The sequence below is a fragment of the Sorex araneus genome, chromosome 2, assembly GCF_027595985.1.
Source record: "Sorex araneus isolate mSorAra2 chromosome 2, mSorAra2.pri, whole genome shotgun sequence".
Taxonomy (NCBI): Eukaryota; Metazoa; Chordata; class Mammalia; order Eulipotyphla; family Soricidae; genus Sorex; species Sorex araneus.
In genome coordinates this window covers 320,030,175-320,037,047 of record NC_073303.1, presented here as the reverse complement: position 1 = coordinate 320,037,047, position 6,873 = coordinate 320,030,175, and the positions used below count along the sequence as shown (strand labels likewise).

General features: G+C 37.4%; 1 pseudogene; it reads right to left on the bottom strand.

Moving 5' to 3' along the window:
* Positions 1–4,562: 4,562 nt before the first annotated feature.
* On the bottom strand, positions 4,563–5,754 carry LOC101539616 (protein IMPACT-like; annotated as a pseudogene).
* Between the last annotated feature and the right edge of the window lie 1,119 nt (positions 5,755–6,873).

Genomic DNA, 6,873 nt, shown 5'->3' with positions numbered 1-6,873 from the left:
CCCCACCCTACCAACATCAATTACAACTTGCTTCCAATTTGGAATCAAAGTATAAAATACAGAGACAAGAGTAATTGCAAGATTTTTAGCATGAAAACAAATAGCAGAAAGTTAACAATTAGAGAGATGAAGAAAACCAGGGAGAAATAAGGTTGGAATGCTGTATAGTTGACAAAGGAAGGAAAATTCCTATATTAACTTCAAAATATCTAAATATGTGTTATAAAAATAGATAGCGTTATAAATTTGATCCCTTGAATATTCAAAGTTTTATTGATACATAATTTTCTATTTTTTACCTTAGCTACTTTGATTTTTTTAAAGTCAGATACTTTTCTAAATGCTAAAACTAGTATATGCACATGTTTCACAAAAATATTTAAGTTATGGAAAAGTATAAAAATTCTTTCCTTTGCATCCATCAGAAAGTTAACTGCTGTTGATAGTTTATACTTCATAGTTTCCACTGATTTCCATGTTAGCTTCAAATATTGTCTTATTAAATTATCTTTAATCAACATCTATTCCTTACTGTGAAATGACTTTAATATATCACTCAGCTTTTCTTGTCTTTTATTTTTTAGTTATTGCCACAAGTGTACAATACACAGATTATAAAACAAAGCTCCCAGAAGCTGTTATAGTCTAGTTCTCCCTATCGGAGAACCAGGCAAGCTACCGAGAGTAACCCCCCTCACAGCAGACCCTGGCAAGCTCCCTGTGGTATATTCGATATGCCAAAAACAGTAACAATGATGGATCTCATTCCCCTGACCCTAAGAGACTCCAGTGAGGCATGGTTGGGAAGGACAAGTAAAGAGAGGCTGTTAAAAATCTCAGAGCTAGGACGAATGGAGACATTACTGGCACCCGCTTGAGCAAATCAATGAACAACAGGATGACAGTGATACAGTGAAGGCAACTTTTATATTGACAAAGTGAATGAGTGACTGGAAACATTAACTTGGAAATTCAATCCAAATCAAGATTTGGAAAGAACATTATTAGACATCTTTGATCTTTGGTGCTTACAACTGAATTTTTACCTGTAGAATGAGAAATTAGTTATTACTACCAGGCAAAACCAAATCTAAAGGACAATGAGCTATCACCTCACTCTATGGAGAATATTTTTTAATTTTTTGGGTCACTCCCAGCCATGCACAGGGGTTACTCCTGGCTCTGCAGTAAGGAATTACTCCTGGTGGTGCTGGGGGGACCATATGGGATGCCAGGCATTGAATCCGTGTCAGCCACGTGCAAGGCAATCACCCTACCTCCTATGCTATCTCTCCAGCCCCTCTACGGAGAATATTTTATATAAAAAAGTCAGAAAGATTTCTGGTCAGGTTGTTGAGAAAGAACCTTATACCAGTGTTGTTGAGGATGGAAACAGGTTTTTCTCTATGGGAAAATAGTGTGAGGTTTCTAAAAAATAAACAAACCAAAATCAATAAAACTGTCACATTGTTCATAAAGTTTTTTATCCTAGGCTTCAACCCAAAGAGTATAGTAACACTAAGTTGAAAATATGCTTGTGTAGCATTACAAAACTATTTTATAATAGCTAAGATCTTGGGGATGGGGAGACATATGACATATAAATAGATAAAAAAATTAAATACTCTCCAAATAAATGCACATAGTATATGTTCCCTATATGCATATACTTGGAATGTGGAACTTATTAATAATAATAATCTGTAAAGTGTTTTCTAAATTTGAAGTAAATCTATCCAAAATTCTTTCTAATTTTATTAATTCTTGTTGACTGATTTTCATCCATTATATCGGATGTGACATTCTTCATGTCAATGCTGATCTCTGTGTTTGAATTTCATCTGTGTATTGTGATTGCGTGTGCACATGTATATTTTATATATTTGTCTATTTGTGTGCATTGAAATGCTGAACTGGGTATATATTGATCTTCTGCAGCTATGAAAGCTGATATTGGACTTCACTTTTTAAAGTATCTCACTGGCAATATTGCCTATTTTTGCCAACAGGCCTTTCTTCATTTCTAGTAAAGAAAGATGGCACCAGGATTGGAAATGACTGAGGTCGTAAAGGATTGTGAGTAGCAAATCCTCTATTCCAGACACAAAACTATTACCTTAATGTACAAACCCACCCAGGTGGAGCAGTATTTCTGTGGCAGAATTTCCAGATTTTATCATTTTCCATGATTAAAGCAGTTAGAATTGAATGCACTGCTCATGATCATATGAGGCAGATAAAAGCACATCTCTGAGTGCTAGTTTGGTTGGATATTTGAATGTTTGAACAATTTATAAATTTCTAAAAAAACACCTTATGGACATTGCTTTACCCTATATTTTCTCTTTATTTCTTTCTGAGAGAACCATTACTTTCCCTCTAAAAAAATTAGCACAGTGATTAGAAAACCTACTATGATTTGATTCACTTACAAATACCAGAAAATAAAAAATAGCAGACTCTATAATACCTGTGAAAGATTAATTGTGTTTATGCCAAATAACACTGATTATTGAGATTGGAATTTATATGGAAATCTATATTGTGTCAAATAAACTTGTTAATATGTTTAATTTTATTTAGCATTGATAATTTTTTTCTTTTTGTAATTGTACCTTAGATTTTTCACACTGTATACTTATGTGGACAAATATATACATTGTCTAGACTTTTTTTACAATGATTTATTGTTTTTGTTGCAAAGCCACACCCAGCAATGCCCAGTGCTTTCTCCTAGCTCTGTGCTCAGAGATCACTTCTGGCTGGGCTCTAGAGATCATAAGGAGTGTCAGATCAAACCCAGGTTTTCTGTGTTTAAGTCAAGTGCCTTACCCACTGTACTATCTTTCCATCCCCTCACTGATTTATCATGAACTTCTGTTTCTTCTGCTAAAATTTTTGTTAAGCTTTATTAAAAAGATCTAATAGCAATAATAATACTTTTCCAAAGGGGTATTTTTCTGGTTGAAAGAATTGCAAATGACATAACAGTATTAGATATTCTGAATACAAAGGAACGAACAAAACAAAACAATTAAACATAGCATCATTTTTAGTAGGCTTCTCTATCCCCCTCTCCTAATGGGTACAACTCCCTAATGCTCTTTGTCTTGGCAAGAGGGCTATTAGACTTAGTGATGTAATTGACTTGCCTTAACATGATCTTTTCCTTTCAGCTACCTAACTATGCATGATTTGTTAAACTGAATTAAACACTGCACAAGAAGACATTTTGTGGTCCCTTTATTAATAAAATAGTGTGTTGTTTTATTTTGATTAGAAACTCAGACAGCCATAGTTCTTTGTGTGACAGACAAGAAGATCATGGAATTTCCAGAACTGGAATTCTTGTGACAAAGATCTGTGTATAAGAAATCAGCTGTGGGATGTAATCCTGTGAGGCCTACAATACAGATCATGGCCCTATGTTGTGATCCTTTCCATCTGTTAGAAATTATTTTGTAATCCAGAGCGCAAAATGACAACATAAAAAGAAAAAACCCTTAGTAGAAAAAAACTCTACTTTGTATAATATGCAGGATTAAGCAAAGTATATCTAATGATAAGAACAATAGAAAAAGATAGACATATGAAAACTACGAACTGGTTTTCTGAGGATTATGTAGGTGTTTTGGAGTTAAGGTTGTGTAGCGCATAACTGACCAGGGATTGCAGAGTGGTATTTCTATTGGACCACTTAAAGAGAGAAGAGACTTTTGGGTTGCGGGCAGGGAATGCAACAGGACAGTTGAGAAACTTCAATATTAAGGAGTGAATTGAGAGAATACACATCATAAATTGTCCCTCTTCTAGGTCTGCCTATGTCCTGTGCAGTAGTCCTTAAGTGCCAGAGTGATGCTCAGAGCAATGGGTCATGAGAATGAGCCCAGGCATTTGGGGGCAGCAATGCTGGAGAACACAAGGCTTGACAACACTGGAGCTCTTTACCTTGTGAGTTTTAGTGACTATTTTCCAAAACCAGTGGTATGTGTATAAAAGCAATGGCATTCACAAACTGAGATGAAAATTCTTTTTTTTTATTTTTTGCTTTTCGGGTCACACCCAGCGATGCACAGGGGTTACTCCTGGCTGTCTACACTCAGGAATTACTCCTGGCGGTGCTCAGGGGACCATATTGGATGCTGGGAATTGAACGTGGATCCGCTGCGTGCAAGGCAAACGCCCTACCCGCTGTGCTATCACTCCAGCCCCTGAAATGAAAATTCTTAAGTAGACTGAATTTCAGAAACCAGAAATTTCCTGAGTACAGCTAAACGGTTAATTCAGGTACTGTTTGAAGCAACTGTTACCTTCCTAAAATTAGATGAAGTGGTGACTAGTTCAAATTAATTCTTCTGAATCAACCTGAAACACGTATCAATATTTCCTAAGTTTTCTATTTTTAGCAAATGGTCTAACTCAAGAAGAAAAGATAAAGTTGGCGTCCACAATGAATTGGCTGACTAAGAAATCATGGCCCTTTCTCAGCACAACATATTCCTTGATGACTCTGGCACTGCTTATAATTACAGAGAAATTAATCTTTTATATAGCTTTAAGTTTTAATATTCACTCCTTTTCTTATCTTTTTTACTCTTTTGTTCTTTCTCAAAGCCTTAGATGATTCCTCTGGAGAACTTGTGTAGTTCTTCCCTACTAGTACGTTTCTGGCACAGTTGTTGATGTGTTTAAAGCAATCTGGGTTCAGCAGAATCCCCCCGTACCAGTGTGAGACCACCACCATGATATTTCTCATGTTCAAAATCTCCATGAGATGGAGAAGGTGCCCACCAACTGCTGTCTCCCTGTCATCCTCCCAGTCCTGTAGGAAGGTCTGTTTATCCCCACAATATATCTTGTACGCATAGATATTGTGGCTGGCACTAGCTATTTTCTTATTCTCATACAATTTGGCAAGAACCATTTTCACCTGTTGGGGACAAACTACTGGAACCAGGTGGGCCTGAAAATTACTTCTTTGGTCTGTCATAGGAACACCATGATCAATCGGAGGTCACTGCCATCCCATTGCTCATCGATTTGTTCGAGCGGGCACCGGTAACGTGTCTCATTGAAAGAGTTATTGTTACTGTTTTTGGCAAATCCAATACGCATGGGTAGCTCGCCAGGCTCTGCCGAGCAGGCTCCATACTCTCGGTAGCTTGCCGGGGTCTCTGAGAGGGGTGGAGGAATCGAACACAGGTCAGCCATGTGAAATGGCAAATGCCCAACCACTGTGCTATCGCTTCAGGTAATTCTTCTATTTCCGTGCAATTTTTACTGATATCAAAATCTAATGCTTTTACTGGATTTGCTGCTCAACATGCTAAAATCACATCTTCTTCAGTGTCAACATTTTCCTCTTCTGTTTTCTTCTTTATGTCTGGGCCTGGTTCTGTCACCTGAGACTTCTGTATTAGAACATCTCTTATTTTCTCCACCCACAGGTAAAGAATACTTTCACCAATATTCTGTATGTATATTTCCTCAGGGCTATTTGATAAATCCATATATTCTTGCCCTTTGAGCCATGGAGCATTTAGTTGATAAACAGGTGTAGCAGTACCGGGATACTCATTAAGTAACATCACCTGCAAGCAAAGTGTCCACTTGGGGTCCTCTATATCGTCGCCAATTCTAATACAAAATATTTTGGCACAGTCATCAATGACACCATTCCTCGCCATATATTGCTGCCATCGCTTTGATTTCCTCATTCTGCCTCTGGTCCATCTCTGAGTCCCCGTCTGCCATGTGGCCCCGGGAGCGGCCCCTCAACCCCAGCTGCCGCCTGCCCAAGTCCGAAGTGTGGGGGCGGCACTATGTCACTTTTTATTTTATAAAATTTATTGAGTAATGAATTAAGTAAAAATCCAGGTATACTCATCTGCAGTTATGTGCTGAGGTGATAATTTGTGCAATATACTTGTTAGCATAAGCATTATGACTCAGTTTCTGTTGTAAATTGGTGATGTGAAATTTCATAAAATGATTTTCTTGTTTCTACTGTTATGATTAGCTCTTGTAAAGTAATCAGTAGTGGAGACTCTGTAAAGCTTTCCTTCCTAAACTGTGTTGATGTAGGGAGGAGAGGTAGTACAGGGCTAAGGCACTTGCTTGCACAAGGCTGACCTGGGGGTCAATCCCCAGCATCCCATGAAGTTCTCTTAGGTACAGCTAGGAGTGATTTCTAAGTGCAGATCCAGGAGTAACCATTGAGTATTGTCAGGTGTGACCCCCAAAACAAAACAAAATGTGTTTATGTAATAACATTTTGGTTTCTTTTAACAGCTGGTAAGTACCTGGCTTGTGATTCTCACTGAGGAAGTATAACAAATTAAAAGCTTTGTTCTGGTTACTGGAATAGTTACAGAATGGGATGGAGATGGCAGAGCAGCACTTGGGTAGGGTAAGAGTGTGCTGTATATACGTGACACATTTCCCACCTGCTCTTGGCTAGCTTTCTTAGTTTTATGATTTTGTAGAGAAAAGGAACAAGCCTTCTGATTTGAATTGAAAGACAAGAAAAAAAACTTTTTTTCATCCCATTCTTATCAAATCTTCCTTTTTATCAGTGTTTTGTATTGTTCCTTTCATCAGTTTTCCACTAGACATCTAGTTAATAAATTTACCTTTGAGATATCTAATGAACCTTAATAATTCCCTTTAAAATATGATTGAGGGTAATTGCCCCAGCTAACTGATTACAAATTGACCTGAGATCATTTTCTAAGGGGAGGGAACAGATCGCCTTCTAAGTGGGGCAATTTGGGCTGGTACCAGATCATGGAAAAAGCATCCAAGAAGGTGGACGCAAAAAATACTTTCTTCAGTTCTCTAACGTTTTACTTTGAAAAGATCCTACATGTTTAG